Raw genomic sequence first — 11,434 nt, forward strand, 5'->3', positions numbered from 1 at the left:
TGTGCTTGAGTCGCACGTGCAACGTGAGGAGGCGAGAGGCGAGATTGAGACCGCGGATGGAGGTCACCGATTCCAAAGAAACAAAAGTAACTCTTAAAATAACAAAAATTGTAACTATATTTATCGTAATTAATTAGATTGTATAAAAATACGCAATTATTTTTTTTTACATTTTAGTGCATTTTATATGTTTTAGAACAGTTTCTTTGAAGTCAGTTGTTTAATTGTTAAAATGTTAAAATGTTTCAACTCAGTTTACAAGCTACCAAGATCATAAGTAACCTTTGCGATACTACGCAATATTTAAGCAGTGATTCAAGCTGCGATGGCACGTGGTAATGTGCAACTTTCGCCGGAATAAAAATATATCAGCTTTCTATTTAAACTAACTTTGCTCTACGATCATACACGATGACATGTCGGTGACTTTGATTCTCCTACCGATCTCTTCATTTCTGAAACTCTGAGCATAGCCCTCTCCATTGCCCTCTGAGCGACTATCAGCTTTCTTATCAGGCCCATAGTTATCGACCACGTCTGTGTACCTTAAGTCATCATATGAATGTTTACTACAGTGTCATGAATGGTATCTATATTTAAGAGTGTATATCGCATTAAATATATATCATTGGCTTGCAACCACAGCACAGACTATGCCCAGTTTAGAGTAAGATAATTTGTGTAAAAGTGTGTCAATCTGGTGTCAATCTATTTCGAATTTTACAATGATTTGTACTGAGAATTATAGGAACAATATCACCTTTAGAATGGAGCGATCACCACGCTTCTGTGGGTCTTAAGTTGCGTCGACATTCTGGCTCCTTCTCATGTCCAAGATGCTTCAGTTGGTGCTGGGGCTGCTACTTCCACTACCCAAGACAGGAAACGTCACAAATATGTCGGTCTCAGTGATTTATACATCTTGGTGCCGTATGGTGTCGAGACAATTGTACAGAATGTACAAACTATCTACGCGCCTCAATAGGGTTACTGGAAACCCAAGCGCTGGCAGCTATTTCGATCAACGGATCAGCCTAGCTATCCAACGCGGCAACGCTGCCAGTACTTTGGTACACTTCTCCGTAACGATAGTTTTAATTTAATGTAATCATAGAATTGTAAATATAGTTATGAAGACCTGTATAGCCGAGTGATTAGCGATCCTACCTAATAAGCTAGAGGTCCCGGGCTCGAATCCCGGTAGGTGCAAGCATATGATGAATATGGATGTTTGTTTCCGAGTCATGGATGTTTAAATGTATTTATGTATGTTTATATGAATTTATGTATGTTTAAGTAAGCATATTGTATTAAATATATCGTTGTCTTGTAACCCATAACACAGGATATATGCTTAACTTGGGGCAAGATAATTTGTGTAAAAGTGTGTCAATATTATTATTATAATAATATTATATAGTTATAAGATTTGAATCGCACACAGTATCGTACGCACACACACACTCACACATAGGTACAAACATTTATCATTTAAGTTAATGATTAATTTCATTATTATTGTAAATCTATGTCGCTGTATTGTTAAGGTGTTCACATATAACTTTCCAAATATTTAAATTGTAAATTTTTATTCATTTCATAACTTTATTATTATTACACTACCACGTCAATAAAACTTTTTTTTTAAATAACACATGAAATTGACTTTATATAAAAAGGCGCTATTTTAATTGTGTATCCTGTGTACATTATAATATTTACTTCAAACTTTTCGATACACTACTATTCAATTATTAGAGTTGTGAGATCGTGAGTAAAATTTACAAATGTATTGAAATAGAACGTTGGTTTGGTCAGAGCAATTATTTTTATTATTTACGCAATGCACAACGCAATGTACATAACACCGGTTTCGAGGCGCTGTTTAATTCGGTTATGATAGAGCTACTCATAATATTGGAACAGTGCTGTTAAACATTTCATTAACTTAAGTTTTTATTACAAAATTGGTTATTATTATTATTCTCTTTATTATAATTTCATCTTATTTTATACATATATACGTATGTAGAACATATTTATAAAAAAACAATATTACAAATATAAATATAAAATATAGAGTCCCGCCGGCGTTGGTTCACGATAATTCCGCCGGCGCGGTGGTTAGGGCGATAGACTGAGGAACTGAGGCACGATGCGTGCCGTTCTCAAAACAGCTGCTTTCTGTAACTGACCCTTTATCCAGTTCTTAAGCGAGAGCCTCTTGAGATGATGGTCGAGGCTCTTTGCTATAAGACCGTTCACGAAAACGACTATTGGGACAATTATTGTTGAATCATTATTATTATTATTATGAGTAGGGGATTTAGATGCACTTAAATCCTAGGATCTATTGTGCAAGCGTAAGCAGGGGGCTTGCGCTCGCGCGCCTACCCTCGACTTTTTATGTCTAAAAAACAATCAGCTGTGGAGAAATCGAGGCTACTCACTAGGAGACGTGTGCCGGGATTTAAATTGTATTCTCTAGACCTATTCCTTTTAAGAAACATAGGATCCTCAGAGGGTCCAGGCAGGGCACGTTCTCTGCTTTGATTGAGGGTGTTCTAAGACAAAGAACGATCGAACGAACGAACAAAACTGGTTAGATTTTTGAAGTGAAAACTTCTTTAGTGGCGTTGACGTACTTTTCATGGGATTCCTATAAAATATTAAACTTGCATACAGGACACGTGACCTGATCGAAAATTCGTAAGACAGTCGTTGAAATAATACAGTGCTTTGGTACTACGTGATCATAGTTCAAGAAGAGATTGTCTTATGTATGACCCGAGTACACCTCAATATATATACTGACGTCATTTGCCCGGCCTGTTGCTCTACATAGACACCAGGAGGACATAAATATGGTAGCTAGCTAAATATGATCGTAAAAGAGACGCCCTGCCCATTACAGTGCATTGCCGCTCAGTATTGTTGAATAGCCCAAAACTTGAGCTGCATCTCAATTCCGCTCAAGTCTCATTTGACATTTGCTTCCCAATACGTATATGTCAACATGGTGTATGGTCATAAAAATTTCCATTGAGGAATAGTAATTATCAATATATAAACAAAAGAAGTAGAAATAGTCTTGCTCTTCCAACTTTCAGACAGAAATGGTCACTTATTCATGTGGAAACACTGAAGCTTCATATTAATGAAATTTTAATGAAGGAAGCGTATTATAAAGGTCAGGAATATGTGTTTAAAGATCGACTTTCATAACCATACAAATTGTATCTAAATGAATAAATAAATTTCATTTAGTCAGTAATTTTATTAGGTACAGCATTAGGTACAGCAGCAGAAATAAGCACGGCTTGCCTCCTTGTTTTTAACCTCAAAACTTCTATATTATTATATTGACTGATTTAGGCAAGGGGCCTCAATGTTTTATACCGACTTCATAAAAGGATAAGATTTAATCATCTGTATATTTTTTTTTGTTTATTAAGTACCTCAAAACTTCGAATTATATTGACTGATTTGGAATATTATTTGAAAGGGTTACCTTCCAGATTCAGATTCAAATCCATGAGTAAAAGAGTCAGATAACAAACAAATTGTGCTAGATAATGATTTTGAATTATTCAACAAAAGTTTCACTTGGTGAAGATGAGCACAAATTACTGTTGATATTTTAATAAGATAATTTATTTAAAATGTCAAAATCCCGTCACGATAAAATGTTTTCGGTACCTAGATGTAAAGGTGTTATGGTTTTTTTACTACATTAAAGATATGCGCACTAAGAGTGGAAGATACTTAGAAAACGACAAATAAAAATCCCTATGAAGAATATTTTATAAAAATTGGTAAAGCTATTTTTGAGATACATAAACTTATTTAGAAGGAATAAAAGATTTAATTTAGCTATCGCTTCATAATCGTAATAGCATGAAGAGAATCATTTGTAGTCATTTAACAATATAGACACACGTTTCAATAAATATTCGATTCCTAACAGCTGTTTCCTAGTAACAGTTTTGTGAGAAGAATACAAAAAAATTAATAAGGTCCACTTCTTAATTTTATAAATTAAAATCTATCCATCCCTTTATATTCTGTAATCACTTGAAAAACTTAAATTACAAACCTTAGTTTTATTAAAAACGTTGAACGCACGGAAACACTTCCTCTAAAACAAGATAATGTTGGGTAAACGTTACGCGGTATGAACTCTCGATTACGATATAACGGCGGCGTAACACTGCGCCGGAGTCGACGGCCGTCCGATCACTGCCAGATCCGACCAGACAGCACCGACCATCCACCACCTAACAGAAACCGGTATGAAAGTGTGCAATATCAAATTAATTTCATTTGCTCCACGATGCCCTAACACTTGCCACCTATTATGACAACGGATTTACGCAAGCCTGCCCATCGTGAGCGATTTCGTAGTGCTGGTAATACGCAGCTATAGACTATTTACATCCGCTATTTCATGTTTTAAATTAAAACTATAATTGCATAACGGAACATCGTTTTATATTATATTATCAAATGTCGATCGAAGGGCTAAGTTTTCTGTAACAATTATTAAGTATATTATAAATCTAATGTGCGTATCTTATTACTATTCAGCGCCTATTTCTGCCGTGAAGCAATAATGTGTAGACATTACTGTGTTTCGGTCTGAAGGGCGCCGTAGCTAGTGAAATTACTGGGCAAATGAGACTTAACATCTTATGTCTCAAGGTGTCGAGCGCAGTTGTAGTGCCGCTCAAATTTTTTGAGGTTTTTCAAGAATCCTGCGCGGCATTGTAATGGACAGGGCGCATCAATTACCATCAGATGAACGTCCTGCTCGTCTCGTCCCTTAGTTTTATAAAAAAAATACTAAAATTGAGACTTTAAAAATATATTGAGGTACGGTGTGTTAATCGCATTAGGCACATATAGATAGGATAGTAAAAACGCAAATGCATGAAATAGTGATGTAAAATAATAGCCATTATTAACAATCTTAAGTATCAGTACATTTTATCTTAATTCTACTAATTGTTGTATTTTGTTTACATCAATAGAAGTATGTCATCATTTTCGTATTAAACAGTGGTGTCTTGATTGTCTTGCTTTCTAGCATAGACCTCCCTTGGTTTTCTTCACAAAGATCTACACGCTTTCCTCATCCAATTCGCTCCTGCCAACTTTTTTAATATCACCTTCCCATCTTCGATGCTGTCTACCTTTATTCAAATTCAAATATTTTTATTCAAAATAGGATTTATAATCACTTATTGAACGTCAAAATCTACCACCCATTCAAAAGAGACTGCCTCAGACCTGAGAAGAATGGGCGCAAGACACTCAGCGGGCCTTTTTTTTTATATAAAACATGGATTACAATGTAATATCGTACAATAAACATTTATAATTAAAAAGCCTGAGGGTGTTCGCTTTAATCCCAGTCCGTGGTGTCATTAAGAAAATTGTTTATGCTATAATAACCTTTCCCACACAAACGTTTTTTAACAATTCTTTTAAATTTCGTAACACATTTGTTTTGTACATTTTCTGGGATCATATTGTAGAAGCATATACATCGCCCAACAAAAGACTTACTAACTCGACCCAACCGAGTAGTAGGCATAACAAGTTTATGTTTGTTCCTCGTGTTAACATTATGAATGTCACAGTTTCTAGAAAATTCCTCAATGTGCTTATGAACATACAAAACATTATCAAAAATGTATTGAGAAGCAACAGTCAAAATGTTTATTTCTTTAAAATTTTCTCTTAATGATTCTTTAGGACCTAGGTTATAAATCGCGCGAATAGCCCTCTTCTGCAGCACAAAGATAGTATTAATATCGGGCGCACTGCCCCAAACAATATACCATAGGACATAATACTATGAAAATAACTAAAGTATACTAATCTCGCCGTATCTATGTCAGTAAACCGTCTGATTTTTTTTTTTTATTTTTTTTTGGTTCTCTTTTTATATCTAGGGTAACATCTTGTCACTTCTTTATTCTAATTCTCTGTACACACCCTACAATAATGTTTAAATAAAAACCTAATGCTAAGTGATCTCCACCGCCCAATTTCCAGCAGCAGAGGAATCACAGCAGCGTTGTCAGCCTTTTAGAAAAGTGTACATGCTTTTTTTGTTTACTTTTTATATTTACCCATTCTTTTATCATCCAGGAAACACCGCGCAGGTCATTTTAAAGTTTGGTTGTATGTGGTGATATAAATTTCAAGAATTGCTTGGAAACCGCACTGCGGATAAACGACGTCCCCTATCCACATAGTGAGGAAATATGACTGTTAAAGAACTGCCAATATCCATTCCATTTAAAAAATTGAAGCCAATAAAAAGTTTAAAAAATAGCGTTTATTTTCAGTAATGAAGAGAGAAGACAAATAAACAAAAGATAAACTAATACAATTTACTTATTAAGTGTATAATTTTTCTAGTCTCAGTTTGGCAGTAATAAATATTTAATATACAGAATAATAATAATGAATATACCTCTCAACCAAAGGAAAATCTTTTTTGATAAAAATACCTAATTATTCAAGTAGGGCTGCAAAAGGCGCGTAAATGTGAAGAAAATGATAAACACAAATGACGTCATTTCAACGGCTTTACAAATTACACTCTCTTATTATTCCGTTGGAAAAGAAAGATATCTTACCATATTAGACGAAGAAACAGACGTTGAAATTGATATAACCCATTTGTCTGAAGACGCATCACATTTTCCTCGTTTTACAAGACTTTTAAGGCTCATCAATTACGAAGAAATTTCATTTGGAGCTGACTTAATAAATTGTAAGCTAAAGTGTAGAAGTGTTTTCGTGGAGAGTTGTTTTATTTTAACGTGGTAAGTGATTCGTAAATGGTTTAGCGGCTCAATCACCTGGCATTGCGTTGAGATATAGCATCATTGTGTGCATCATCATCATGATCGTAGAGACGTCGCCTCTTTGTGTGTCTTCTACCGTATTTATGTATATATAATATAATACATGCAGTGTTTCAAAGAGCTGTTTCACCTGATTCCTGCCAAATTCGACCTTCACACGACACGCCATAAATTAGGATAATATCATCCATATCATCTGGATGTGTGGCGTTCCTTCACAGTGCGGTGTTCAACGAACTTTCTTCCATGTACTACAAGTGGAATGAGCTTTCTTGTGCAGTGTTTCCGGGACGATACCGCATGGGTACCTTCAAAAAAGCACGTACACCTTAAACGCTCCTGTGATTCCTCGGGTCTTGCAAGAGAATGTGGGTGGCGGTGATCACTTAACATCATGTGACCTGTAAGCTCGTTTGTCCTCCTGCTCCTTAAAAAAATATTGATCCTCATTACATCTTAAAAACTGCGGAATACTATATATATCATTGATGACAATAATATAAATAAATAAATTTAAGTAATATTAATAATAGTAATGAATACAGTTTTATAAAATTATTGTGTTTTTTCAAATAACGTCCTTGCAACAATTAAATTGATATTGCACTATAATTTCTGGGGAATTATAAATAATTTCAGTTTTACTGCCATCTAGCGATAAAAAGCCATACTGCAATCGTTATGAATACTTTTATTTTCTTGTATATTTCTTCTTATACACTACCTATACTAAGCTATTTTTTTCTTAAACTGATCAAGTGCCACTCAGTCTTTGAAACCAGACACCACCACAAAGTAATTTTTAAGTTCAGCTGCACCTTATTCCAAAGCAAAATAAATAATTTTATTTCATCCTGAATTAAACGTTAATGTTCGTTTCTTAGAGACTGTATAATATATCTCTGGAATTCAAATTCAAATTCAAATTCAAATTCAAATATTTTTATTCAAAATAGGATGTGAAATCACTTATTGAAAGTCAATAAAACTACCACCCATTCCAAAGTGAATGCCTCAGGCCTGAGAAGAATGGGCGCAACAAACTCAGCGGGCTTTTTTTTTCATCAAAAATATGTTTTACAATTAAAGTAACATTTACAAAGTAACATTGTACAATTAACCTTATTATTTAATAGCCTGAGGGCGGTCGCTCCATTCCCAATCTGTGGTATCATTAAGAAAGTCATTTATGTTACAGTAACCTTTACCACACAAACGTTTTTTAACAATTCTTTTGAATAACGTAACACCTTTGTTTTGAACATTTTCTGGTATCTTGTTGTAAAAGCATATACATCGCCCCACAAAAGACTTACTAACTCGACTTAGCCGAGTAGTAGGCATCATCAGTTTATGTCTGTTCCTGGTGTTAACATTATGGTTATGACAGTTTCTGGCAAATTCACTTATGTGCCTATGAACATACATTACATTATCAAGAATATATTGAGAAGCAACAGTCAAGATGTTAATTTCTTTGAATTTTGCTCTCAATGATTCCCTAGGACCTAGGACCTACAAATAGCGCGAATAGCCCTCTTCTGCAGCACAAATATTGTATTAATATCGGCAGCGTTGCCCCATAGCAATATATCATAGGACATAATACTATGGAAATAACTAAAGTATACTAGTCGCGCCGCATCTATGTCAGTTAATTGTCTAATTTTTGTAACCGCGTATGCTGCAGAACTAAGTCTGTTCGCCAATCCTTCAATATGGGGGCCCCATTGTAATTTGGAATCTAGAGTTATGCCAAGAAATATAGCAGATTCCACCGGTTTTATCACCTCTCCATTTAACAAAACATTTGCATTTACATTTTTGACATTTGGTACGGTAAATTTAATGAATTTAGTTTTCTTGCTATTTAACAATAGGTTATTAGCGCTAAACCAGTACACGATGTCAGATAAAATATCGTTCACTTCGTCATACATAGCTTGGTTTCTTTTCACTTTGAAAATCAGTGTAAGTAAGTGTCGTCCGCAAACAATACTACCTTATGTTTTTTCTCTATAAGATTAGGAAGATCATTTATATAGATAAGGAAGAGGAACGGTCCGAGAATAGACCCTTGTGGTACCCCCATATATATATTAATTAATATATATCATATAGAATTTTAATGTGGAAGTTTTTGATTTCAATAAGTGATTTTATAATATGATAATCCTATTTTGAATATAATATTTGAATTTTAAATCATAAACTGTATATACACATACATATTACTTGTATGTATATTATTCTCAAATTTTTTGTCGGAATTCTTCAATACATAATTGGATTACTGGTATTTACTCTACAAAAGTACAAGGCCTTTGGTAAATGAAACGAACGTAACACAGTAAAGTATCCGCCTGAATTACAACACCACAGGTTATTGAAAGTTCAAACAATTTACGAACGTTGAAGAAATATCGAGCGAGTTACTTATACTCGTATCAGTGGCTGACACATCTTTCAATAATACTAAATGTATTCTAAACTATATATTAATTATCATCATCATCATCCGGAAGACGTCCACTGCTGGACAAAGGCCTCCCCCAAAGATCTCCACAACGATCGGTCCTGTGCTGCCCTCATCCAAAGTATTCCAGCGATCCTGACCAGATCGTCGGTCTATCTTGTGGGGGGCCTACCAACACTGCGTCTTCCGGTACGTGGTCGCCATTCGAGGACTTTACTGCCCCACTGGCCATCTGTCCGTCGAACTATGTGCCCTGCCCACTGCCACTTCAGTTTTGCAATCATAATATATTATTTTATATATACAGCAACATTAAAGTGAAAACATTGTACGCCTTTTTCAAGTACGGAGAAGAAGTGGATAAAGCTGTTTTTATTATATAAAATGCTTTATAAAAACATAAAATAAAAATTACACACACTTCTGCTTGAATGACACACATACATTATAGAAGTAGGTATAGTTTTTGACAAATACACTGTTATGGGTACAGATAGGGCATTTAAAAACTGAATTTTACGTGAATCATGTTTATACATATATTAGAGTCGTAATTAAACATTTTTTTTGGAAATAATATTTTTTTAGAATAATTCTAAATTCTGTGTGATCTATAAACAATACGGAGGCCCAAAAAAGTAATTCGTGTCTTTGACTGTATGTATGTCCGGATAAAACGCAAAAAGTATTGAGAATATTTAATTAAATTTTAAAAAAATTACAACGCCTGTAATTAATTGTAACTGTGTTTTTACATTCGTTTTTGCGTAAAAGTTACATCTTAATTATTATTTTAGGTAACCCGACGATTCGCGACAGAGCACGTTTGTATGGGACGAGGGGACATCCGTTCTAATCCTTTAAAAAGTGTTTCATTTAAATTTGTAACACTTCTTCCTTTTTTCTTTAACCGTCTAAAAATATTACCGACAGATTCACTGCATAGTCGATAATATTCGATTACATAATATGTATGAATCAATTATTGCAAAGATAATGACAATTCAAGAGTCTTGAAGAAAAACGAAGAATTAGAATGTTTTTCATATAAAAAATTTGTATTGTGAGCTTGGACTTACTTTGGTTTTCAGTAGATTTTCAAATGGAGAAGTTATGTATGGTGTGTCATTCTGATGTGAAGCAGTCATGTGCAAATATTATTGTTTCAATTTAAAGGTTAACAGTGGGAGGCTCCTTTGCACAGGATACCGGCTAGATTATGGTTACCACAACGGCGCCTAATTCTGCCGTGAATCAATAATGTTTAAGCATGATTGTGTTTTGGTCTGAAGGGCGCCGTGGCTAGTCAAGTTACAGGTCAAATGAGACTTAGCATCTTATGTCCCAGGGTGACGAGGGCAATCCTAGGGCCACTCAGAATTTTTCAAGAATCCTGAGTGGCACTGCATTGTAATGGGCAGGGCGTTTCAATTATTCTTCATATTACTTTGCAAATGATAGGTACTTAGCATCCTATGTCGAAAACGTTTGTGTGGTAAAGTTTACTATAACCATAGAGCATGAGATGGATGCTTAATCAAAAATTACTTGTTTAATGATACCACAGATTGGGAATAGAGCGACCGCCCTCAGGCTGTTAAATAATATTTTTTTTTGTACTATATATTACATTGTCATCATATTTTAATGAAGGAAAAAAAGACCGCTAATTTTCTTCTCATGTCTGAGGCATACTTTTTCCAATTAATTTTTGACGTTCAACGTTTATATGATAATAAAACGTTGACACTCAATGGCATCTTTCAAATTTGGTAACATACGTTTCATGTTATTTTACATTGAAATTAATAAAATATAAAATACTTACCTGAAGATATGTGATCCCAGTGTCTCTCTTGTTTATAGTAGTATTATTTTTACAGTTTATCTTGAACAAAGTTTAAAAGAACATGTGGCCAATGTCACACATTGATCGAGACTGGCTCTAGTACGCCCACTTGGGCGTAGTATTAGTTGCCGCACTTTGTGACCACGCTTGCGGTATCTAGTTGGAGCGCAGCGGAGAGCAATTCTTAATCTAAGTTAAAATGCGAGAATAAAGTAGATATTACACTAT

General features: G+C 34.5%; 1 protein-coding gene across 1 annotated transcript in view; it reads right to left on the minus strand.

The window, feature by feature from the left end:
• LOC126965667 (nose resistant to fluoxetine protein 6-like) overlaps window positions 1-4,251 on the minus strand; it is a 70,722-nt gene extending 66,471 nt beyond the window's left edge. The window contains exon 1 of the mRNA XM_050809380.1: window positions 4,097-4,251. The gene's annotated coding sequence lies outside the window, so the exon portion shown is untranslated. The remainder of the gene's footprint in view (window positions 1-4,096) is intronic.
• Between the last annotated feature and the right edge of the window lie 7,183 nt (window positions 4,252-11,434).

This window comes from Leptidea sinapis, chromosome 8, assembly GCF_905404315.1.
Source record: "Leptidea sinapis chromosome 8, ilLepSina1.1, whole genome shotgun sequence".
NCBI lineage: Eukaryota > Metazoa > Arthropoda > Insecta > Lepidoptera > Pieridae > Leptidea > Leptidea sinapis.